General features: G+C 45.0%; 1 protein-coding gene across 4 annotated transcripts in view; it reads right to left on the bottom strand.

Moving 5' to 3' along the window:
- LOC115203862 (disabled homolog 2-interacting protein) overlaps positions 1-27,064 on the bottom strand; it is a 197,773-nt gene that overhangs the window by 77,826 nt on the left and 92,883 nt on the right. The window contains exon 1 of one of the 4 annotated variants that reach the window (XM_029768919.1): positions 15,590-16,249. The exons of the other annotated variants lie outside the window; for them this stretch is intronic. The gene's annotated coding sequence lies outside the window, so the exon portion shown is untranslated. Of the gene's footprint in view, positions 1-15,589; positions 16,250-27,064 lie in introns of those variants that run through there. 4 annotated transcript variants of the gene reach the window in all.

The raw sequence follows: 27,064 nt of genomic DNA, 5'->3' as shown, positions 1-27,064 counted from the left end.
GCCAGACTGCCCTGAACTGCCAGACCGTCCCGAGCTGCCAGACTGCCCAGACTGCCCAGACTGTCCCGAGCTGCCAGACTGCCCCGACTGTCCCGAGCTGCCAGACTGCCCCGACTGTCCCGAGCTGCCAGACTGCCCCGAGCTGCCAGACTGCCCCGACTGTCCCGAGCTGCCAGACTGCCCCGACTGTCCCGAGCCGCCAGACTGGCCGGACTGCCCCGACTGCCTGGAACGGCCAGCACCTGAGCCACCTCCAGGATAGGTGGGTTGGGGAGGGAGGGTGTAGCACAGTGCCGTCGGTGACGGCAGCCACCCTCCCTTCCCTCCCTTTTTGTTTAGGGGGTATTGTTTGTTGGTTTTGTTGGGGTATTGGGGATTTTCTTGTGTTTTTCTTTTTTAGGTGCATCCCGGAGTCTGCACCTTGAGAGGGGGGTACTGTCACGTCCTGACCAGCAGAGGGCATATTGCTTAGTCTAGGTCAGGATGTGGCAGGTGGTTTGTGTTTGTTTAATGTTGATGATTGGGACTTCCAATTGAAGGCAGGTGTGTATAGTTGCCTTTGATTGGAAGTCCTATATAGGTGTGTGTGTTTGTCTTTGGGGTTGTGGGGAATTGTTTGTGTGCACTGCGTTGGTTTGAGCCTGCCACACTGTTACCATTGTAAGTACAGTTTATTGTTTTTTTTGTTCAAGTGGATGCCTTACATGTTTCCTTTAATAAACATGAGTGTCCACAATCCCGCTGCACCTTGGTCCTTCTCTCTTAAATACGACATATTCGCCGAAGAGTACGACATATTCTGTGACAGTCGCATACTATTTAGCACTTCGTTTTTAGTCAAAAGTATGCAGCAACGCAGAGCGGCTCCTGACTGGCTGAGTAGGTGTCACGACTTCCACCGAAGTCGGCTCCTCTCCTTGTTCGGGCGGCGTTCGGCGATCAACGTCACCTGCTTTCTAGCCATCGCCGCTCCATTTTTCATATGTCCATTTGTTTTGTCTTGTTCCATACACACCTGGTTTTCATTCCATAATCACAATGCATGTATTTAGTCCTCTGTTCCCCTCCATGTCTTTGTGTGTAATTGTTTCTTGTTATGTGGGTATTGTCAGGCGCTATACTTTTGTTAAGTTCCGTGTTTTTGGCACGCTTATGTTGTTATGTGCTGTCATTTTTTGACCGGAATTAAAGTGCGCCTATTTACTACATTCTGATCTCCTGCACCTGACTTCGCCTCCGTACACACCCTTGACAGAATTACACACCTGAACCATGGAGTCAGCAGGAGCAGGGACCCTGGTTAGAGGAGTTGAGGAGTGCGTGCAGGAACATTCTGCTATGTTACATCATCTTGGTGCCATGATGGATCGCTTTGTCCAGACTATGGACCGCTGGGAGAGACAGGAAGTCTCCCCAGTGCCTCGACCAGTGTAACCGGGGTTACCTCTACCCGTCCAGTCTGGAGCCAGTCCCAGTGGGATGCATCTCTCCCTTCCCAGGGAGTATGATGGGACGGCAGCACAGTGCCAGGGATTCCTGTTACAACTGGACCTCTACCTGGCCACTGTGCATCCAGCTCCCTCGGAAAGGGAGACAGTGTCTGCCCTCGTCTCATGCCTCTCGGGGAGAGCTCTGGAGTTGGCAAATGCCGTGTGGGGAGAAGGAGACGCGGCGTTGGACCACTTCGGGGAGTTCACCCGTCGCTTCCGGGCCGTCTTTGACAATCCGCCCGAAGGTAGAGCGGCGGGGGAACGGCTCTTTCATTTGAGGCAGGGGACGAGGAGCGCCCAGGAATTTGCCCTGGAATTCCAGACCTTGGTCGCCGGAGCAGGCTGGAACGACAGGGCCCTCATCGATCACTATCGGTGCAGCCTGCGCGAGGACATCCAACGTGAGCTGGCCTGCAGGGATGCCACCATCTCCTTCGACCAACTGGTGGATTTGTCCATCCGGTTGGTGCCCATGGAGTTGGGAGGCGCTGCGCATAGGGAGACTGGAGGAGGAGCCATCACGTGCACCATCTGTGGCCGCAGAGGGCACACTGCTAGTCGGTGCCATGTCGGTTCCTCTGAGAGTCGAGGCAACAGGCAGGGCACCCTGGCGTCACCCCAGGTGAGTCTGCACCACACTCATCCATAGTCCTCTGTTGACCACCTGTTTGTACCTGATTGTTTCCCTGATTTCCCCCCGCATTCCCAGCATAAGGCGCTCGTCGATTCAGGTGCAGCTGGGAATTCTATCGACAGAGCATTAGCCCTTAGTTTAGGGATCCCCATTATTCCTGTAGTTAGACCTTTCCCGGTTCACGCTCAGGATAGTCGACCATTAGGGTCCGGGCTAATCAGGGAAGCCACCATCTCCCTGGGCATGGTGACGCAGGGGGGTCACGAGGAGAGAATCAGTCTCTTCCTCATTGACTCTCCTGCATTTCCCGTGGTACTAGGCCTTCCCTGGTTAGCTCATCATAACCCCAATATCTCCTGGCAACAGAGGGCTCTCACGGGGTGGTTGCGAGAGTGCTCAGGGAGGTGTGTAAGGGTTTCCGTTGGTGCTACCACGGTGGAAAGTCCAGACCAGGTCTCTACTGTGCGCATCCCGCCAGAATATGCCAATTTGGCTCTCGCCTTCTGTAAAAAGAAGGCGACTTAATTACCACCTCATCGACGGGGGGATTGTGCGATAAATCTCCTGGCAGACGCTGCGCTTCGCAGGAGTCACGTGTGTCCCCTGTCGCAAGTGGAGACGGTGGCTATGGAGACATATGTTTCTGAATCCCTGCATCAGGGGTACATTCGGTCCTCCACTTCACCCACCTCCTCAAGTTTCTTTTTTGTGAAGAAGAAGGATGGAGGTCTATGCCCGTGCATTGACTACAGAGGTCTCAATCAAATCACGGTGAGGTACAGTTACCCGCTACCTCTTATCACCACGGCGATTGAGTCAATGCATGGGGCGCGCTTCTTCACGAAACTGGATCTCAGGAGTGCGTATAACCTGGTGCGTATCCGGGAGGGAGACGAGTGGAAGACAGCGTTTAGTACCACCTCAGGGCATTATGAGTACTTAGTCATGCCATACGGGTTGATGAATGCTCCATCAGTTTTCCAATCCTTTGTAGACGAGATTTTCAGGGACCTGCGCGGGCAGGGTGTAGTGGTGTATATCGATGACATTCTGATATACTCCGCTACACGCGCCGAGCATGTGTCCTTGGTATGCAAGGTACTTGGACGACTGTTGGAGCATGACCTGTACGTCAAGGCCGAGAAATGCCTGTTCTTTCAGCAGGTCGTCTCCTTCCTAGGGTATCACATTTTCACATCAGGGGTGGAGATGGAGAGTGACCACATTGCAGCCGTGCGTAATTGGCTGACTCCCACCACGGTAAAGGAGGTGCAGCGATTTTTAGGGTTTGCCAATTACTACTGGAGATTTATCCGGGGTTTTTGCCAGGTGGCTGCTTCCATTACCTCACTGCTGAAGGGGGGTCCCGTACGGTTCCAGTGGTCAGATGAGGCGGGCAGGGCTTTTGGGCGGCTAAGAGCTCTGTTTACTTCGGCTCCCGTGCTGGCCCATCCGGATCCCTCTTTGGCGTTCATAGTGGAGGTGGACACGTCCGAGGCTGGGATAGGAGCCGTGCTCTCACAGCGCTCGGGTATGCCACCAAAACTCCGCCCCTGTGCTTTCTTCTCAAAGAAGCTCAGCCCAGCGGAGCGTAACTATGATGTGGGGGACCAGGAGCTGTTGGCTGTGGTTAAAGCGTTGAAGGCGTGGAGACATTGGCTTGAGGGGGCTAAACACTCTTTTCTCATCTGGACTGACCACCGCAACCTGGAGTACATCCAGGCAGCGAGGAGACTGAATCCTCATCAAGCAAGGTGGGCCATGTTCTTTACCCGTTTTGTGTTTACACTGTCCTACAGACTAGGTTCCCAGAATACGAAGGCAGACGCACTGTCCCGGCTATATGACACAGAGGAGCGGCCCATGGATCAGACTCCCATACTCCCGGCCTCTTGCCTGGTAGCGCCGGTCGTGTGGGAGCTGGACACGGACATTGAGCAGGCGTTGCGTACAGAGCCTGCTCCCCTCCTGTGTCCTGTCGGGCGTATGTACGTTCCGTCTGCTGTCCGTGACCAGTTGATCTATTGGGCCCACACGTCACCCTCCTCTGGTCATCCGGGGATCGGTCGGACGGTGCGCTGTCTGACTGGGAAGTACTGGTAGCCCACCTTGGCTAAGGACGTGAGGGTTTATGTTTCCTCCTGCTCGGTGTGTGCCCAGTGTAAGGCTCCGAGACACCTGCCCAGAGGTAAGCTACACCCCTTACTCGTTCCACAACGACCTTGGTCACACCTGTCTGTGGATTTTTTAACCAAACTACCTCTTTCACAGGGAAACACTACGATCCTGGTCGTTGTGGATCGTTTCTCTAAGTCCTGTCGTCTCCTCCCTCTGCCCGGTCTTCCTACGGCCCTACAGACTGCGGAAGCCCTGTTTACTCACATCTTCCAGCACTACGGGGTGCCTGAGGACATAGTGTCTGATCGGGGTCCCCAGTTCACGTCGAGAGTCTGGAAGGCATTCATGGATTGTCTGGGGGTCTCGATCAGCCTTACCTCGGGTTTTCACCCCGAGAGTAACGGGCAGGTAGAGAGAGTCAACCAGGATGTGGGCAGGTTTCTGCGGTCCTATTGCCAGGACCGGCCGGCGGAATGGGCGGCGTTCGTGCCCTGGGCCGAGATGGCACAGAACTCGCTTCGCCACTCCTCCACTAACCTCTCCCCCTAGGTGGGGCGGGGCTGAGTGCGGGTGGATTTGTCCAAATTCAACAGACATGCGTTGCATTAACCAGCCTGACAATAGTTCATTTCCAATTCGATTAATTTCTCTAAACTCTAAATAGAATAGGAATGGAGTTATAGGCTTACTTAGGCTGGTTATAGGCAGACAATCACATTTGACTCATACCATAGTAAACAATATAGCCCATCTATCCTATTTAAAAAGGACTGAAGACAGAAACCAATCATTTGGTTCCATTTCAACATATGTTTTAGTGAAACTAAAGTGCTGTATATATATATATATATATATATAGGGGGATGGGGGATGGAGGGAGGAGAGAGAGAGAGAGGGGGGAGGAGGAGAAGAGCTGTAGACAACAAATTAATTTCAGACAAACTTCCATGGGCTTCCACTACAGGCAGATAGAGGGACAGAGAGAGAGAGAAAGTGAGAGAGATAGAGAGGAGGGAGGAAAGAGAGAGGGAGAGGAAGAGAGAGACAGAGCTAGATGGTTAGAAATTGTGTGTGTGTGTGTGTGTGTGTGTGTGTGTGTGTGTGTGTGTGTGTGTGTGTGTGTGTGTGGATGTGTTTAACTATACTTGTGCGGACCAGATGCCTCCACAAGAATTGTAAACAAACAAAAATGTGACCAACTGGGGACATTTTGTTGATCCCCACAAGGTCAAATGCTATTTCTAGGTGGTTTAGGGTTAAGCTTAGAATTAGTGTTAGAATTAGTTTTATGGTTAGGGTTAGGAGCTAGGGTTAGTTTTGGGGTTAGGGTTAGGAGCTAGGGTTAGGTTTTCAGGTTAAGGTTAGGGTTAAGGTTATGGTAAGAGTTATGGGTTAGGGAAAATAGGATTTTGAATAGGACTGAATTGTGTGTCCGCACAAGGTTAGTTCAAGTATTCAACACTCAGAAGGAAGGCAAGGAACATTTCATATCACTGAACATTACTGCAGAGGAGGACTGAGAGACGGGAAATTATAGGGAGATTCACCCTGCAATAAAGAGGAGATTGATCAGAAATAAACTGAAAGCATCTCCTCAGGCCACAGGGTCTCTCTTTCTCTCTATCTTTCTCTCTCTCCCCATCTCTGCCTCCCTTTCAAATCAATTCAATTTAAGTGAAATAGATAATAAATGAAAGTGAAATAAACCAAACCTTTTTTTTACAGTAAACATTACACTCACTAAAGTTCCAAAAGAATAAAGACATTTCTCTCCCTCCCTCCTTCCCTCCCTCCCTCCCTCCCTCCCTCTTTGGTGAGTTTGAGAATTATGCAACCCAACCCTTCTGCCTTGACAACTGCATTATCAGATCCCTCCTCCTCCCTCTGTCCCTCCCCCTCCATCCCCCTCTCTATCCCTCTCTCCATCCTCTCTCTGCAAAGCAGCTTACAGTAGAGCCCTACAGTCAAATAAAACACTTCAAACCTGTAACATCCATTCTAAAAAGGAGCAAGTATGTGTGTGCGTGTGCGTCTATAGGGCTGATGGTACGTGCTTTCATCCACATTCACTCATTCCTATTTTTTATTTTATTTTATTTAACCTTTATTTAACTAGGCAAATCAGTGAAGAACAAATTCGTATTTACAATGATGGCCTACCCTGGTCAAACCCTACTGACTCTTTGTGTTGTGACCTTTGGGCGTCAGAGAGCGAGAGAGAGACCACACATTCCAATTTGCTATACTTAAAATCTTTAACATCATCCTCAGCTCTGGCATCTTCCCCAATATTTGGAACCAAGGACTGATCACCGCAATCCACAAAAGTGGAGACAGATTTGATCCCAATAACTACTGTGGGATATGCGTCAACAGCAACCTTGGGGAAATCCCCTGCATTATCATTACAGCGATGTACTGAGCAAATGTAAAATTGTTTTTTATCAAATTGCCGAACGACAGACCACGTATTCACCCTGCACACCCTAATTGACAAACAAACAAAGTAAAACAAAAGCAAAGTCTTCTCATGCTTTGTTGATTTAAAAAAAATATTTTAACTCAATTTGGCATGAGGGTTTGCTATTCAAATTGATGTAAAGTGGTGTTGGGGGAAAAACATACAACATTATAAAATCCATGTACACAAAGAAAAAGTGTGTGGTTAAAATTGGCAAAAACACACACATTTCTTCCCACAGGGCCGTGGGATGAGACATGGATGCAGCTTAAGCCCCACGCTCTTCAACATATATATCAACAAATTGGCGAGGGCACTAGAACAGTCTGCAGCACCCGGCCCCACCCTACTAGAATCTGAAGTCAAATGTCTACTGTTTGCTGATGATCTGGTGCTTCTGTCACCAACCAAGGAGGGCCTACAGCATCACCTAGATCTTCTGCCTAGATTCTGTCAGACCTGGGCCCTGACAGTAAATCTCAGTAAAACCAAAAAATGGGGTTCCAAAAAAGGTCCAGTCACCAGGACCACAAATACAAATTCCATCGTTGCCCTAGAGCACACAAAAAATACTATACATACCTCGGCCTAAACATCAGCGCCACAGGTAACTGCCACAAAGCTGTGAACAATCTGAGAGACAAGACAAGAAGGGCCTTCTATACCATCAAAAGGAACATTAAATTCGACATACCAATTAGGATCTGGCTAAAAATACTGGAATCAGTTATAAAACCCATTGCCCTTGGTTGTGAGGTCTGGGGTCCACTCACCAACCAAGAATTCACAAAATGTGAAACACCAAATTGACACTCTGCATGCAGAATTCTGCAAAAATATGACTTAAAAATAGGTATGACCAAATTAGAGACACATATTTCCCTCAGATTACACAGATCCACAAAGAATTTGAAAACAAACCCAATTTTGATAAACTCCTATATCTATTTGGTGAAATACCACAGTGTGCCATCACAGCAGCAATATTTGTGACCTGTTGCCATAAGAAAACAAACCATACAACCAATATTTGTGTATTTATTTTCACTGTTGTACTTTTACTATTTGCACATTGTTACAACACTGTATACAGACATAATATGACATTTGAAATGAGCGGCAGGTAGCATAGTGGTTACCGCATTGGGCCAGTAACCAAAAGGTTGCTAGATCGAATCCCCAGCCGACAAGGTAGAAAGCTGTCCCTGAACAAAGCAGCACTGTTCCTAGGCTGTCATTGTAAATAAGAATTTGTTCTTAACTGACTTGCCTAGTTAAATAAAAAAAAATGTCTTTATTCTTTTGGAACTTCTGTGAGTGTAATTTTTACTATTAATTTTTATTGATTTCACTTTTGTTTATTATCTACTTCACTTGCTTTGGCAATGTTAACTTATGCCAATTTATGCCATGCCAATAAAGCCCTTAAATTGAAATGTAATTGAATTGAGAGGTTATTGGAGCTGTGCTCCATCAAGAGCACATGATTTTCTCTCATATCAAGAAAGAGAGACAGCGAGAACATGCAAAATGTGTTATTAAATGAAAGACCCTGTCCTTCACACTACATCCTCCAACTTTGTTATTCAATGACCTCTAAAACTAACTTTGTGTTGAGATGAAGGTAAGAAAGAGAAAGATTTGCACTCTTTATCTGACTAAGGGAGAGCAAAGCCTTAGTAATGATTCATAATTAAACTGCAGCATTTAAAAATCAGATATTTAATCTCCCCAGGCGGTGATTGAACCTCACTTTCATCCGCTCCACATCCACATCTGAATCCTCCGCTATAGCACTTAGCCTGCTAGTCCCAGTTAATACTACAACCAGCCTGTCTGTTGGTGTCTGTCTCTCTGTTTGGGTCCGTCTGTCTCTTCATCTTTGTGTGTGTGTGTTTGGTCTGTCTGCCGGCCTGTCCACCCCTTCCCTTGGAGGTCCTTGCTCCTATCCCCAGTGCTGTGGACCTTTAACCCCCAGCAGAGTGCCCCCAGCCTGGTTAGAGGAGCCCTCTGACCTCCCTCCTCCCCTCCATCTCTCCCTCCATCTGGCCGAAGCACTGTGGATCTGCTCTGCTTCATCAGCTCTCAGTAAATCAATGGACATGACAGAGATGGGCTTTGACAGCCTAATTACAGAGAGTGGGAAGGATGGAGGGGGTACGGAGAGAGGGAGAGGGGAGAAGAGAGGGAGGGGTCAGAGTGAGGGAGGGACTACAGAGCATTAACTTGATGTTTTCTCTCTCTCTATTCCTCCATCGTTCTGCTTTTCTCCTGGCCACCCATTGTGTCAGATGACCATTGGGTAATTATTATATCTGGCTGAGACTTCTATGGGAAGAGATTCCACCGTAAGGAGCATCATTTAGTTGCCTGGGATGGCTGATGCTGCATTAACTCAATATCTCCAACTTAGGAGTAAAGTGTCTCGTCTGAGTGGATTTGCGTAGTATCTCAGTCTGAAACAGTGAGTTGGTTCTGTTTCTGTCTGTCTGATTAACAGAAGCGTTCGGGTTCTAAGGTCCGTATCTAGACGTCAGTGGTTCCGTCAATGGATCCGATCACACACAACCTCCGTTCCGTTCCAGTGATTCCTGACAGGATCCCTCCGTTCTGTTGTCCTCTCATGGCAGGAAGGGCGGTTATCTCTCTCTCTCTCTCTCTCTCTCTCTCTCTCTCTCTCTCTCTCTCTCTCTCTCTCTCTCTCTCTCTCTCTCTCTCTCTCTCTCTCTCTCTCTCTCTCTCTCTCTCTCTCTCTCTCTCTCTCTCTCTCTCTCTCTCTCTCTCTCTCTCTCTCTCTCTCTCTCTCTCTCTCTCTCTCTCTCTCTCTCTCTGAAACATATGTTTACATTGCTAAAGCAAGTGAAATAGATAATAAACCAAAGTGAAATAAACAATAAAAAATGTACAGTAAACATTACACTCACAAAATTTCCAAAATAATAAAGACATTTCAAATGTCATATCATGTGCAAATAGTTAAAGTACAAAAGAGAAAATAAACAAACATAAATATGGGTTGTATTTACAATGGTGTTTGTTCTTCACTGGGTGTGGCAACAGGTCCCAAATCTTGCTGATGTTATTTATTTATTTCACCTTTATTTAACCAGGTACTGTAGGCCAGTTGAGAACAAGTTCTCATTTACAACTGCGACCTGGCCAAGATAAAGCAAAGCGGTGTGACACAAAAAACAACACAGAGTTAAACATGGAATAAACAAACATACAGTCAATAACATAATAGAAAAAAAGTCTATATACCGTGTGTGCATATGAGGTAAGTTAAGGGAGGTAAGGCAATAAATATGCCATAGTGGCGAAATAATTACAATTTAGCAATTAAACACTGGAGTGATAGATGTGCAGAAGATGAATGTCCAAGTAGAGATACTGGGGTGCAAAGGAGAAAAAAAAGAATAACAGTATGGGGATGAGGTAGTTGGATGGGCTATTTACAGATGGGCTATGTACAGGTGCAGTGATCTGTGAGCTGCTCTGACAGCTGGTGCTTAAAGTTAGTTAGGGAGATATGAGCCTCCAGCTTCAGTGATTTTTGCAATTCGTTCCAGTCATTGGCAGCAGAGAACTGGAAGGAAAGGCGGCCAAAGGAGGAATTGGCTTTGGGGGTGACCAGTGAGATATACCTGCTGGAGCGCGTGCTACGGGTGGGTGCTGCTAAGGCGGTACTTTACCTAGGAAAGACTTATAGATGACCTGGAGCCAGTGGGTTTGGCGACGAATGTGAAGCGAGGGCCAGCCAACGAGAGCATACAGGTCGCAGTGGTGGGTAGTATAAGGGGCTTTGGAGACAAAATGGATGGCACTGTGATAGACTGCATCCAATTTGCTGAGTAGAGTGTTGGAGGCTATTTTGTAAATGACATCGCCAAAGTCAAGGATCGGTAGGATAATCAGTTTTACGAGGGTATGTTTGGCAGCATGAGTGAAGGATGCTTTGTTGCGAAATAGGAAGCCGATTCTAGATTTAATTTGGATTGGAGATGCTTAATGTGAGTCTGGAAGGAGAGTTTACAGTCTAATCAGACACCTAGGTATTTGTAGATGTCCACATATTCTAAGTCAGAACCGTCCAGAGTAGTGATGCTGGACGGGCGGGCAGTTGCTGGTAGCGATTGGTTGAAGAGCATGCATTTAGTTTTACTTGCATTTAGGAGCAGTTGGAGGCCACGGAAGGAGAGTTGTATGGCATTGAAGCTCATCTGGAGGTTAGTTAACCTCTCTAGGGTAGGGGGCAGTATTTGCACGGCCGGATAAAAAACGTACCCGATTTAATCTGGTTATTACTCCTGCCCAGAAACTAGAATATGCATATAAGTGTTTGATTTGGATAGAAAACACCCTAAAGTTTCTAAAACTGTTTGAATGGTGTCTGTGAGTATAACAGAACTCATATGGCAGGCAAAAACCTGAGAAGATTCCAAACAGGAAGTGCCCTCTCTGACCATTTCTTGGCCTTCTACACTCTCTTTATTGAAAACTGAGGATCTCTGCTGTAACGTGACACTTCCTACGGCTCCCATAGGCTCTCAGAAGGCGGCAGAACATTGAATGATGACTTTGCAGGCCATGGCTGAAAAACAGTAGCGCATTTGGTAAGTGGTCGATCTGAGAACAATGAGACGGGGGCCCGCGTGGACGTGAAGAGTCCATTTTAGATTTTCAGTCTTTGAACGAAAACAGGGTTTCCCGGTCGGAATATTATCGCTTTTTTACGAGAAAAATCGCATAAAAATTGATTTTAAACAGTGGTTGACATGCTTCGAAGTACGGTAATGGAATATTTAGAATTTTTTTGTCACGATACGCGCCGGGCGCATCACCCTTCGTTACCCTTCGGATAGTGTCTTGAACGCACGAACAAAACAGAGGATATTTGAACATAACTATGGATTATTTTGAACCAAACCAACATTTGTTATTGAAGTAGAAGTCCTGGGAGTGCATTCTGATGAAGAACAGCAAAGGTAATCCAATTTTTCTTATAGTAAATCTGAGTTTGGTGAGTGCCAAACTTGGTGGGTGTCAAAATAGCTAGCCCGTGATGGCGAGCTATCTACTCAGAATATTGCAAAATTTGCTTTTGCCGAAAAGCTATTTTAAAATCGGACATATCGATTGCATAAAGGAGTTCTGTATCTATAATTCTTAAAATAATTGTTATGTTTTTTGTGAACGTTTATCGTGAGTAATTTAGTAAATTCACCGGAAGTTTGCGGTGGGTATGCTAGTTCTGAACGTCACATGCTGTAAAAAGCTGTTTTTGATATAAATATGAACTTGATTGAACAAAACATGCATGTATTGTATAACATAATGTTCTAGCAGTGTCATCTGATGAAGATCATCAAAGGTTAGTGCTGCATTTAGCTGTGGTTTGGGTTTATGTGACATTATATGCTAGCTTGAAAAATGGGTGTCTGATTATTTCTGGCTGGGTACTCTGCTAACATAATCTAATGTTTTGCTTCGTTGTAAAGCCTTTTTGAAATCGGACAGTGTGGTTAGATTAACGAGAGTCTTGTCTTTAAAATGGTGTAAAATAGTCATATGTTTGAGAAATTGAAGTAATAGCATTTCTAAGGTATTTGAATATCGCGCCACGGGATTCCATTGGCTGTTGAGTAGGTGGGACGATTTCGTCCCACATACCCTAGAGAGGTTAACACAGTGTCCAAAGAAGGGCCAGAAGTATACAGAATGGTATCGTCTGGGTAGAGGTGGATCAGAGAATCGCCAGCAGCAAGAGGGACATCGTTGATGTATACAGAGAAAAGAGTCGGCCCGAGAATTGAACCCTGTGGCACCCCCATAGAGACTGCCAGAGGTCCGGACAACAGGCCCTCCGATTATGGCGCACTGTCTCTCTGTCTCTGTTTCTCTCTATCACGCAACATATTCATTCACATCAAAGTGAATACCTCTTTCACTTCATATTAAAGATGTTTTATCATTAGTACCAACAGCCCTCTTCTGATCCCGTTCTCCTTGTTTCTCCCTCCCGATCTCTTCACATCTACCATTTCAAAATGATAGGATATTAAGAATGCACATCAAAACGTACACGTCCTTTCATCTCTCTCATCTCCAATCCATTTTCTTTGCTTTCGTCTCTCCTTGACTCTCTCCCTCTAATCTCCATGTTCATGCCGTCTCGCCCTTGCATATTCTGCCACTGTATGTGTAAGGTTGTGAAAATGACTTACGGCTCTTTCTCTCACTCTCCCATTTTCTCACTTGGCTGTCGGTTAGCGAGATCTCACTGTCTCTCTACATTGGTAAACAAGCGCACACATGCACATGCAGTCACACTCATATACATGTACCTACAGTCTTATGAAACGCACGCACACACATGTGCACACAAACACACACAAAGTATACACCTGCCAGCAGTTAAGATGTACAGCATCTCCTTCTAGTTCTGATTAATGTGTGAGCTACTGACATACAGACTTCTGTAGGCTACAGTCAGTGTCCAGTGTAAACATACCTGTAACATTTAAACGCAACATGTAAAGAGTTGGTCCCATGTTTCATGAGCTGAAATGAAAGATCCCAGAAAGTTTACATAAGCACAAACAGTGTATTTCTCTCAAATTTTGTGAGCATTTTAGCCTTTGTCAAGATAATCCATCCACCTGACAGGTGTGGCATATCAAGAAGCTGATACGAACACAATGCCATAATGTAGATGTCTCAAGTTTTGAGGGAGCGTGCAATTGTCATGATGACTGCAGGAATGTCCATTAGAGCTGTTGCCAGATAATTCAATGTTCATTTATCTACCATCGTTTTAGAGAATTTGTCAGTATACCCAACCGGCCTCACAACCGCAGACCACGTGTAACCACGCCAGCCCAGGACCTCCACATCCGGGTTTTTCATCTGCAGGATTGTCTGAGGGGAGGGTGGGCGGGTGCTGAGGAGTATTTCTGTCTGTAATAAAGCCCTTTTGTGGGGATAAACTAATTCTGATTGTCTGGGCCTGGCTCCCCAGTGGGTGGGCCTATGCCCTCCCAGGCCCACCCATGGCTGCGACCCTGCTCAGTAGTGAAATCCATTATTTGTTTACTTCAATTGACTTATTTCCTTATATGAACTATGACTTTTTGAAATTGTTGCATGTTGCATTTATGTTTTTGTCCAGTATGTTTGGAGATGAACAACACCGCATCAAACTATGCTGCCGCTTAATCTGAATGGCAGCCAATCCCGATGATGATAGTCGTAAGGGCATCACAGACACAGCAGGCAACAAACAAACAGCACTACCAGCCGAGCTCTCCTCTCCTCACCCCTCTGCTCTCCTTTCCTTTCCGCTCCCCTCCTATCCTGTCCTCTCACGTTCAATTCAGAATTTCAGATATCTCTAAGCTAACGTTTACCCAGACAGTCACTACACCAAAGAATGATTGTTCGTTGTTGCCTTTAGAATGTGCCTTTAGGATCCATTGTTTGATGGTTATTCGTTGTCTGTGTTGTCTCTGTTTTTATTACACTGAGGGATAATTGACGTTAGCGTTCTGCTGTGCGTCTCTGGTAATTATTTATCTTTGATGAATAAAAACAAATCAATCACAACTTTGTGTGTCCTTACAATGAACACCTTATATTAACAGTGCATTGGTACAATATAAACAACAACACTATTATACAAACAATTTATTTGGAATAGGACACAAAAATAATCAAACTAACTAGAATAGAGAATTGAACAAAATGAAAGTACAACAAATATATTGAATCAACATAAAACATGATTCTTCTGAGTAAGAATACTTCCTATAGATTTATGTACATCACCATCTCTGAATTATACCAACCAATAACTCTAATATGGTATTTCTGAGAGATTAAAAAGACCTTGCTCTCTCTGAACAACGGACATAAAGACTGGGTTTATTGCTCAATTAGTAACAGACAGACTGGGGACGGAGAGAGAGAGGGAACAGACAGATCGGCGGTTAGCTCAACCAGCAACGGTAGCATTTCCCATCATCTCCTCCTCTCCTCTCCTGAACGAAAGAGACAGTGTCTCTGTAAATGAAATTAGCGGTCACTCTCCTCCCCAGCGGTATATGTACCGCTCTCTCTCTGTTCCCTTGCTAAGGGTCAAAGGGGCATCATGACAACGATAATGACTTCCAGAACGGCAACCGGTGGCCAGTCATCTGATTTCTGTTAGCGGGGCTCTCTCTCTCACACACACACGCACACACACACACACACACACACACACACACACACACACACACACACACACACACACACACACACACACACACACACACACACACACACACACACACACACACACACACCATTTATGTGGTATAGCACCACTGACACTGGTTCTCATTCAAACCCCAAGAGCTCAGGTCCTTATCAGACAGTGGGAAGGTGTTAGTTCGTGCGACTCATATACAGTGCAGTAGATTATTATGTTATTCCATATCTATAAGTATGTGATTCCATAACAAGAGCTGACTGCCGATCATGTTGAATACAATTGTGCACTACACTGTTTTTACAGTGACACCTAGTCCTATAACAGAGATGGGATATTTTAATTTCCTCAATTCCTCGTTTAATTATGTTCCTAGATGTTTTATTTGTCAAATAATGTAATATCTTGTCATGCCAATAAAGCTCATTGAAATGAATTAATTTGAGAGAGAGGACAGCGCACCGCAAAATAACAGGACGGACGCTGGAATAAACCCCGGCATCTCAATAAAACCCCTTCTCCTTTACTGTCCCTAGTTTGTTTCCATAGACACTCATACAATCACACCATTGAAAGCCTGAACGCACACAATGCAGTGTGAGTGACATGTGATAAGCAGCAGAACACAGGGCACTCACCAGGCATGGTCAGAATTCCCCGGAACAATCGAACAACGCTGGCAGATAGACGGAGAGAGAGAGGAAGAGCCGGAGCTTGTGCCGGAGCAAATTAAAAGAGGGAGGACCGGAGGAGTGTAGAGCAGAGCTTTCTCAAAGCACAATTTTCCCTTCCCACTACAGAGTACTTGCTCCTTCTCTCTGTTTTCCTTGTGGCTCTCTTCCTCCTTCTCCCTTTCTCTCCCTCTCTTTCTTGCTGCTGCTACTTTGAGGTGAGGGGCGGAGAATCAGTGCTACAATGCTCTCACTCGCTCTCCCTTCTCTCTCTCTCTGGTTTTCCTTTTTTCTCTCCCTTCTCTCTCTCTATTGGTACAGAGGCTGTCCTATTTCCTGTGCCCTCTCTGAAGTGGGACACAGCCTCTCCTCTCTCAATCTCTGCATGTTTGTGACTTCGTGTAAGCGTGCCCGTACACAATGCTCAGAGCAGGGGATCTTGCAGCCTTTTCTCTCTCTTTTGCTCCCTTGCTCTCCCTCCCCGCGTGATTGACTGTAACCCCCCCTTCTCCTTCTCTCCGCATGCAGTGGGAGGGGTGTGTATGATTGTGTGTATGTGGTGCAGCCTGGATCTGCCCCACTGTGCCTCCATTGTGTGTGTGTGTGTGTGTGTGTGTGTGTGTGTGTGTGTGTGTGTGTGTGTGTGTGTGTGTGTGTACTCTTTGTCCGGTAAGCTCCATCTGAGGAAAGACACCTCCCAGGAAGCCACTCCTGCCACTCCCTATAGGCAAGGACTTTGGCCAGGACTATGACTGGAGATACAGTGCCATGCAAAAGTATTCATCCCCTTTGTGTTTTTCCTATTTTGTTGCATTACAACCTGTAATTTAAATGGAGTTTTATTTGGATTTCATGAAATGGACATACACAAAATATTCCAAGTTGGTGAAGTAAAATGAAAAAATAACTTGTTTCAAAAAATTCTAAAAAATTAAAAAAATTAAAAGTGCTGTGTGCATACAGTATGTATTTACCCCCTTTGCTATGAAGCCCCTAAATCAGATCTGGTGCAACCAATTACCTTCAGAAGTCACATAATTAGTTAAATAAAGTCCACCTGTGTGCAATCTAAGTGTCACATGATCTCAGTATATATACACCAGTCTGAAAGGCCCCAGAGTCTGCAACACCACTAAGCAAGGGGCACCATGAAGACCAAGGAGCTCTCCAAACAGGTCAGGGACAACATTATGGAGTACAGATCAGGGTTGGGTTATAAAGAAATATCAGAAACTTTGAACATCCCACGGAGCACCATTAAATCAATTAGAAAAAAATAGAAAGAATATGGCACCACAACAAACCTGCCAAGAAATGGCCGCCCACCAAAACTCACGGACCAGGCAAGGAGGGCATTAATCAGAGAGGCAACAAAGAGACCAAAGATAACCCTGAAGGATCTGCAAATCTCCACAGCGGAGATTGGAGTATCTGTCCATAGGACCACTTTGAGTCGTACACTCCACAGAGCTGGGCTTTACGGAAGAGTGGCCAGAAAAAAGCCATTGTTTAAAGAAAGAAATATGCAAACATGTTTGGCGTTCGCCAAAAGGCATGTGGGAGACTCGACCAAACATATGGAAGAAGGTACTCTGGTCAGATGAGACTAAAATTGAGCTTTTTGGCCATCAAGGAAAATGCTATGTCTGGCACAAACCCAACACCTCACATCACCCGAGAACACCATCCCCACAGTGAAGAATGGTGGTTGGCAGCATCATGCTGTGGGGATGTTTTACATCTGCAGGTACTGAGAAACCTGGTCAGAATTGAAGGAATGATGGATGGCACTAAATAAAGGGAAATTCTTAACGGAAACCTGTTTCAGTCTTCCAGAGATTTGAGACTGGGACTGAGGTTCACCTTCCAGCAGGACAATGACCCTAAGCATACTGCTAAAGCAACACACGAGTGGTTTAAGGGGAAACATTTAAATGTCTTGGAATGGCCTAGTCAAAGCCCAGACCTCAATCCAATTGAGAATCTGTGGTATGACTTAAAGATTGCTGTACACCAGCGGAACCCATCCAACTTGAAGGAGCTGGAGCAGTTTTGCCTTGAAGAATGGGCAAAAATCCCAGTGGCTAGATGTGCCAAGCTTATAGGGACATACCCCCAAGAGACTTGCAGCTGCAATTGCTACAAAAGGTGGCTCTACAAGGTATTGACTTTTTTTTGGGGGGGGGTGAATAGTTATGCACGCTCAAGTTCAGTTTATTTGTCTTTTTTCGTGTTTGTTTCATAAAAACTATTTAGCATCTTCAAAGTGGTAGGCTTTTTGTGTAAATAAAATGATACAAACCCCCAAAAATCGATTTTAATTTCAGGTTGTACGGCAATAAAATAGGAAAAATGCCACGGGGGGGGGGGGGGGGGGGTGAATACTTTCGCAAGCCACTGTAGCTGTAGGATGGGTGGAGGCAGAGAGTAAGGGCCAGTGTTGGAAATAGGGCTGGGGCCAACACTGGGATAAGCTTATACAGTAGCCTATAAAAGGTGAAACCCATTGCTAAATACCTTCAATTAAACCCTAAATACTTTCACAATATATCCTCCATCAAATCACTTGTAAAATTCCACAGATGCTTTCTGCTTTCACCCATCTTACTGCTGCAAAATGTTCACTATACCTGCTGCCTCCCAGATGAAAGAGCAGCGTTGTCTGTAGTCTAAAAGCTATGAATGCCTTTGGCTGCTGTGCTGCAGCGGTGTAAAGCCAGACAGACAGCCAGACAGTGCACTGCTTTCTTAAAATGAGTGCAGCTGCTATTCACACCCAACAAAGCCATAAAACACTCTCCTCTTTATCTCCACTGTATCTCACCCTTCTCTTCTCTCTCTCTCTCTCTCTCCCATAGTGATCTATCATAAACTCATCTAGTCTCTACAGTCTATTTACAGAGCAGTCGGTCTGTGTCAGGCAGGAGTCAGGCTCAAGGCTCTGGCTCCATAGGATTAAAAAAGGCCACATCCAAATGGATAGCCCCATGGATGAGTGAGGAAACAAATCAATTAAAGAGAAATTGCAGAAAGTTAGAGCGGAAGAAGTTGCAGGTCTATTATGATATCCTGAGACAGCAATTTGATATATACAACAAGGCAATTCAAAATTCCGGACGGACAAATTTTTCTAACTTGATCAGTAATAATCTGAATAATTCAAGAGTGCTCTTTTCGACCATTGATGGCCTGATAAATCTTACCCCGGCATATTTCTGAGATAATATTTATTATTATTTTTTTTTTTATTTCACCTTTATTTAACCAGGCAGTCCAGTTGAGAATAGGTTCTCATTTACAACTGCGACCTGGCCAAGATAAAGCAAAGCAGTGCGACAAAGATAAGAAACATTAGGCTGGGTATTAGTCAAGCAAACTATTGTTAATCTCTCCCTGTTCACAGGCACTTTTCCCACTGCACTAAAAACTGCTATGGTGAAACCCCTTCTGAAAAAAAGTTATTTCGATTCTTCAGCTCTTAGCAATTTTCGGCCAATTGCCAAACTTCCATTATTAAATAAAATTCTGGAGAAATTGGTTTTTAAATAGCTCAAATTTCTATCTGATTTTCGTGCCCACCACAGCACAGACAGCCTTTCTTAAAGTGGTAAATTATCTTAGAGCCAACACTTAGATGCCAAACAGCTCTCTGTCCTTGTACAATTGAATGTAAGTGCTACATTCAACACTGTTGACCATGACGTCCTTCTAGACCAACGTTTCTCAAACTCGATCCTCAGGACCCCAAGGGGGGCACGTTTTGGTTTTTGCCTTAGCACTACACAGCTGATTCAAATCAAAGTTTGATGATTAGTTGATTATTTGAATCAGCTGTGTAGTGCTAGGGCAAAAACAAAAAAGTGCACCCCTTGGGATCCTGAGGACCAAGTTTAGGAAACACTGTTCTAGACAGACTTGGTTGTGGGTTGGCCTCTCTTGTCCAGTTCTAAATTGGTTTAGGACCTATTTAACTGTTCGAGAGTTTTTTTGTCAACCTTGGTGAACGTAACTCAGAGAAAATAGATATCACATGTGGCGTTCCACTAGGTTAAATTTTGGGTCTATGTTACCTCTTGACAGCATTATCAGAAAGCACAGAATTGATTTTCAGTGCTACACAGATGATACACAAATGAACATTTCTGTGTCACACGCGGACTTTAGCTTCGACGGATAAATTATTAGAGTGTATTGGTGATTTAAATACTTGGATGAATCACTACTTCCTCCAGCTAAATCAAGACAAGACCGAGGTACATATTATTGAAACCGAAGCACAGAGAGAGAATCTGGTCACACGTTGTTTTATTAGGATCTCCATTAGCCAACGCCAGGTATAAAATACCAGGTTAAAAACCTAGGCGTCAGTTTAGATTGCAAACTCAATTTCGAATCACACATTAGGAATGTGACCAAAATAGATTTTTACCACCTGAGGAACATTCTCTCTCAGGCTGATACAGAGAGACTCAACCATACTTTTATTACAAGCAGGCTTGACTACTGTAATGCTCTCCTGTCTGGTCTACCCAAGAAAGCCATTAGTCAACTACAAAACATACACAATGCTGCAGCACGAGTAGTGACCAAGACCAGACAGAGAGCATACATTACACAGATTTAAAGTCTCCTCACTGTCTGCCTGTTTTAGAATACATTTTAACTTGTTGGGGCTAGGGGGCAGTATTTACACGGCCGGATAAAAAACGTACCCGATTTAATCTGGTTACTAATCCTACCCAGTAACTAGAATATGCATATACTTATTATATATGGATAGAAAACACCCTAAAGTTTCTAAAACTGTTTGAATGGTGTCTGTGAGTATAACAGAACTCCTATGGCAGGCAAAAACCTGAGAAGGTTTCATGCAGGAAGTACCCTGTCTGACAAGGTGTTGTTGTTCTTGCTTCTGTTTATTGAAGAGTCAGGATCTTAGCTGTAATGTGACAATTCCTACGGCTCCAATAGGCTCTCAGAGCCCGGGAAAAACATGAACGATGACGAGGCAGCCTCAGGCTGAAACACATTATCGCCTTTTCCAAGTGGCCCATCAGAGGACAATGGAATTAGGCGCGTGCCCGATTCGACCCCGCAGATTGCAGATTCCCGGTCGGAATATTATCGCTTTTTTACGAGAATAATGGCATACAAATTGATTTTAAACAGCGGTTGACATGCTTCGAAATACGGTAATGGAATATTTAGAATTTTTTTGTCACGTTATGCGCCATGCGCACGACCGTGATTTACCATTCTGATAGTGTCTAGAACGCACGAACAAAACGTCGCTGATGGAACATAACTATGGATTATTTGGGACCAAACCTACATTTGTTATTGAAGTAGAAGTCCTGGGAGTGCATTCTGACGAAGAACAGGAAAGGTTAGACCATTTTTCTTATAGGAAATGTGATTTTGGTGAAGGCTAAACTGGGTGGGTGTCTAAATAGCTAGCCCGTGATGGCTGGGCTATGTACTTAGAATATTGCAAAATGTGCTTCATCCGAAAAGCTATTTTAAAATCGGACATATCGAGTGCATAGAGGAGTAATGTATCTATAATTCTTAAAATAATTGTTATGCTTTTTGTGAACGTTTATCGTGAGTAATTTAGTATATTGTTAGTAAATTCCCCGGAAGTTTGCGGGGGGTATGCTTTTTCTGAACGTCACATGCTAATGTAAAAAGCTGGTTTTTGATATAAATATGAACTTGATTGAACAGACATGCATGTATTGTATAACATAATGTCCTAGGTGTGTCATCTGATGAAGATCATCAAAGGTTAGTGCTGCATTTAGCTGTCTTCTGGGTTTTTGTGACATTATATGCTAGCTTGAAAAATGGGTGTCTGATTATTTCTGGCTGGGTACTCTGCTGACATAATCTAATGTTTTGCTTTCGTTGTAAAGCCTTTTTGAAATCGGACAGTGTGGTTAGATTAACGAGAGTCTTGTCTTTAAATAGCTGTAAAATAGTCATATGTTTGAGAAATTGAAGTAATAGCATTTCAAACGTTTTGAAAATCGCGCCACAGGATTCAACTGGCTGTTACGTAGGTGGGACGAATTCGTCCCGCCATAGAGGTTTTAAGATTATTCTATTGGTTTTTAAATCAATCCACAATTGTGCACCCCAAATACATGTCAGACATGCTTTTTAGTTACAGTGCACTCGGAAAGTATTCAGACCCCTTGACTTTTTCAACATTTTGCTACCGTACAGACTTATTCTAAAATGGATTAAACTAACCATTTACTTAAGTATTCAGACCCTTTACTCAGTACTTTGCTGAAGAACCTTTGGCAGAGATTACAGCCTCGAGTCTTCTTGGGTATGACGCTACAAGCCTGGCACACCTGTAATCAGGGAGTTTCTCCCATTCTTCTCTGTAGATCCTCTCAAGTTCTGTCAGGTTGGATAGGGAGCATTGCTGCACAGCTATTTTTAGGTCTCTTCAGAGATGTTCAATCGGATTCAAGGCTCTGGCAGGGCCTTTCAAGGATTTTCAGAAACTTGTCTCGAAGCCACCCCTGCATTCTGTTGGCTGTGTGCTTAGGGTTGTTGCCCTGTTGGAAGGTGAACCTTTGCCCTAGTCTGAGGTCCTGTGCGCTCTGGAGCAGGTTTTCATCAAGGATCTCTCTGTACTTTGCTCCGGTCATCTTTCTCTCAATCCTGACTAGTCTCCCAGTCCCTGCCACTGAAAAACATCTCCACAGCATGATGCTGCCACCTCCATACTTTACTGTAAGGATGGTGCCAGGTTTCCTCCATACGTGACACTTGGCATTCAGGCTAAAGAGTTCAATCTTGATTTAATCAGACCAGAGAATCCTGTTTCTCATGATCTGAGAGTCCTTTGGGTGCCTTTTACTGAGGAGTGGCTACCGTCTGGCCACTCTACTATAAAGGCCAGATTGGTAGAGTACTGAAGACATGGTTGTCCTTCTGGAAAGTTATCCCATCTCCACAGAGGAACTCTGGAGCTCTGTCAGAGTGACCATTGGGTTTTTGGTCACCTTCTTGACCAAGGCCCTCCTCCTTCACCCTGGTTGCTCAGTTTGGCTGGGCGGCCAGCTCTAGGAAGAGTTTTGGTTGTTCCAAACTTTTTCCATTTAAGAATGATGGAGGCCACTGTGTTCTTGGGGACCTTAAATGCTGCAGAAATATTTTGGTACCCTTCCCCAGATCTGTGCCAGGACACAATCCTGTCTCAATTCCTTCGACCTCACGGCTTGGTTTTTGACATGCACTGTCAACTATGGGACTTTATATAGACAGGTGTGTGCCTTTCTAAATCCTGTCCAATCATTTGAATTTACCACAGGTGGACTCCAATCAAGTTGTAGAAACATCTCAAGGATGAGCAATGGAAACAGGATGCACCTGAGCTCAATTTTGAGTCTCATAGCAAAGGGTCTGAATACTTATGTAAATAAGGTATTTCTGTTTTTTTAATACATTTGCACAATAAAAAAAAACTGTGGACATATTCAGAAGGGATCTTAAAACACAACCTTTTAGCTCTGCTTTTCCTTGGGGTGCTTTATGGGCTTTCCGTTTTTATTGTTATTCTTTTCGGGTTTTTTCCTCTGATGTTTGTTATGTGGTAAATATTTCTGTTTACATTTTGATTTTTTTTTTTTTATGTATGTTTTTTCCTGTGAAGCGCAATAGAGTTGTATCCATGTCTGAAATGTGCTGCATAAATAAAGCTTGATTTGATAGAGCAGAGAGGAGGATGGTTAGGAGTGAAAATAGATAGTGATATGGAGTGAGCCAAAGTTTGCATAGGGCCTTTCATATAAGGCTTTTTCTTAAGAAGAAGAGAGAGATGAAAGAGCTCTGATAGTATAGCTACACTATACGTATATGCAATAGTATGTAGACACCCCTTCAAATTAGTAGATTCGGCTATTTCAGCCACACCTGTTGCTGACAGGTGTATAAAATCGAGCAAACCGCTATGCAATCTCCATAGACAAACATTGGCAGTAGAACGGCCTTACTGAATAGCTCAGAGACATTCAACGTGGCACCGTCATAGGATGCCACCTCTCCAACAAGTCAGTTTGTCAAATTTCTGCCCTGCTAGAGTGACCCCGATCAATTGTAAGTCCTGTTATTGTGAAGTGTAAACATCTAGGAGCAACAACAGCTCAGCCGGGAAGTGGTAGGCCACACAAGCTCAGAATGGGACAGTCCCCACCCACTGTGCTTTGGCAAAGTGGGTGGGGTTATATCCGGCCTGTTTGGCCCTGTCCGGGGGTATCATCGGATGGGGCCACAGTGTCTTCTGATCCCTCCTGTCTCAGCCTCCAGTATTTATGCTGCAGTAGTTTATGTGTCGGGGGGCTAGGGTTAGTCTGTTACATCTGGAGTATTCTCTTGTCTTATCCGGTGTCCTGTGTGAATGTAAATATGCTCTCTCTAATTCTCTTTCTTTCTTTCTCTCGGAGGACCTGAGCCCTAGGACTACCTGGCATGATGACTCCTTGCTGTCCCCAGTCCACCTGGCCATGCTGCTGCTCCAGTTTCAACTGTTCTGCCTGCGGCTACGGAACCCTGACCTGTTCACCGGACGTGCTTGTTGCACCCTCGACAATTACTATGATTATTATTATTTGACCATGCTGGTCATTTACGAACATTTTAACATCTTGACTATGTTCTGTTATAATATCCACCCGGCACAGCCAGAAGAGGACTGGCCACCCCTCATAGCCTGGTTCCTCTCTAGGTTTCTTCCTAGGTTTTTGGCCTTTCTCAGGAGTTTTTCCTAGGGAGTTTTTCCCAGCCACCGTGCTTCTTTCACATGCATTGCTTGCTGTTTGGGGTTTTAGGCTGGGTTTCTGTACAGCACTTTGAGATTTCAGCTGATGTACGAAGGGCTATATAAATAAATTTGATTTGATTTGATTTGATTTCAAGTGCTGAAGCGCGCAGCGCGTAAAAATTGTCTGTCCTCGGTTGCAACACTCACAACCGAGTTTCAAACTGCCTCTGGAAGCAACATCAGCACAAGAACTGTTCGTTGGGAGCTTTATGAAATTGGTTTCCATGGCCGTGCAGCTGCACACAATCCTAAGATTACCATGAGCAATGCCAAGCGTCCGCTGCAGTGGTGTAAAGCCACCCGCCATTGGACTCTGGAGCAGTGGAAACGCGTTCTCTGCAGTGATGAATTACGCTTCAACATCTGGCAGTCCGACGGACAAATCTGGGTTTGGCGGATGCCAGGAGAACGCTACCTACCCCAATGTATAGTTTCAACTGTAAAGTTTGATGGAGGAGGAATAATGTTCTAGGGCTGTTTTTCATGGTTCGGGGTAGGCCCCTTAGTTCCAATGAAGGGAAACCTTAAAGCTACAGCGTACGATGACATTCTAGATGATTCTGTGCTTCCAAATTTGTGGCAACAGTTTGGGGAAGGCCCTTTCCTGTTTCAGCATGACTATACGCCCGTGCACAAAGTGAGATTCATACATAAATGGTTTGTCGAGATCGGTGTGGAAGAACTTGACTTGCCTGCACAGAGCCCTGACCTCAACCCCATCGAACACCTTTGGGATGAATTGGAACGCAGACTGCGAGTCAGGCCTAATCGCCCAACATCAGTGCCCGACCTCACTAATGCTCGAGGCTGAATAGAAGCAAGTCCCCGCAGCAATGTTCCAACATCTAGTGGAAATCCTTCCCAGAAGAGTGGAGGCTGTTATAGCAGCAAAGGGGGGACCAACACCATATTAATGCCCAGGATTTTGGAATGAGATGTTCGACGAGCAGGTGTCCAGATACTTTTGGTCATGTAGTGTATAGTACCCAAACACACAGATACAGACAGTAGCTACTGTAATTCAGTGGTAGAGATGGGAGAGAGAAGTACAATACTGTAAAATGAAACTACCTTATCGTAAGAAAGTAAATGCTACTGCAATTGCAATCTTCTAAAGTGCCAGTGACCACAGGGTGAAAGAGATCAAAAGGACATGGCTAAACACTCAGCCACCTTGTTTAAAAGTGTTTGTCTGTAACTGGGTCACACTGCATCAGTGGAGCTGTACTGTGCTCTCCCTCTCACTCCCTCTGTTCCTGCTCTATACATCTCTTTTTTGGAAGTGACACATGACAGTGTGTGTGCGTGTGTGTGTGTGTGCGTGCGTGCGTGCGTTCGTGCCTGCATGTGTGTGTGCTTTGAGAGAAAGAGAGAGCTTGATAGAGAGAGTTGGAGAAACCATCCTTAGGCAAAAACTGTAAAAAAAAAAAAATCCCAGAATGTTCTGCCTCAATATCCTCAAGCTCTTTTAAGCTCATTATCAATAATAGGAAACTCTGCTCAGTGGCTCAATCTTCTCCTCTTCTCCCAGTGTAGATATGGCTCTCTGTGGTAAGACACTGGACACGGTCTGGGAGAGCGGCGGCGGACGGAGAGATAGAAAGGATGGAGAAAGTGGGAGAGAAGCCAGAGGGATGCAGAGAGATGGGAATAGAGAGCAGGGGATCGAGGGCTGGGGGGGTGAAATTAAGTGAGAGGTATAGAGGGATAGAAAGATATATATATATAAATATATATAGAGAGAGAGGGCGAGAGAGAGGTGTAGAGGGACAGAAAGATATATATATAATATATATATACAGAGAGAGAGGGCGAGAGAGAGGTATAGAGGGACAGAAAGAGAGATATATGTATATAGAGAGAGAGGGCGAGAGAGAGGTATAGCGGGAGTGAGAGACAGGAGGGGTGGATAAGTAGGTAAAACCAAAGGTTCAGTCATATGATGGGATCCCGATCAGCAGGACTGAAACGGGTCAGTTAGGGAAGTGGAGTGAAAGTGGGGAGTTCTATCCTATTCTAGTCTAATATCACCATGGAGATTTAGCCAGGGGGACTTGAGGTGTCAGAGAGCACAGTTGAGGTGTCACGTCTGCTGAGCTCTGCGTCATCTGGATGAGCTGGGTTTTGGCTGGTGTGTGTTTGTGTGTGTGTCTCCCTCATTGATGTGAATGAGTGATACTACTGTATATGTAGGTTCAAAATGTATATGTATGCATGCAAACACATGTATGGAGAATACAATATGCACGGTGTGTGTGTGTGTGTGTGTGTGTGTGTGTGTGTGTGTGTGTGTGTGTGCACTCTTTTCAGAGCACTGCCCATTGGGTTCCTTTGATGGTGTGCTCTGTATTCAGATCACAATCAGGCCCTTTCTATTAAGCCTGAGAGAGGAGAGGAGAGGAGAGGAAGAGAGGAGAGAAAGTGAGGAGAGAGGAGAGGAGAGAAGGATCCCTAATCCCTGCTTTAAACATCAGCTTGGTTCAACCCATGGTCAACCATCTGTCCAAAAGTCAACACTACAGTTTACAGAGCAGGCAACACTACCGGCATTGACTTCACTAATATACAGATTACAGAGGGGTCAATGCTACCATCATTCACAA

This window comes from Salmo trutta, chromosome 12 (assembly GCF_901001165.1).
Source record: "Salmo trutta chromosome 12, fSalTru1.1, whole genome shotgun sequence".
NCBI lineage: Eukaryota > Metazoa > Chordata > Actinopteri > Salmoniformes > Salmonidae > Salmo > Salmo trutta.
This window is presented reverse-complemented; position numbering and strand designations above follow the sequence as displayed.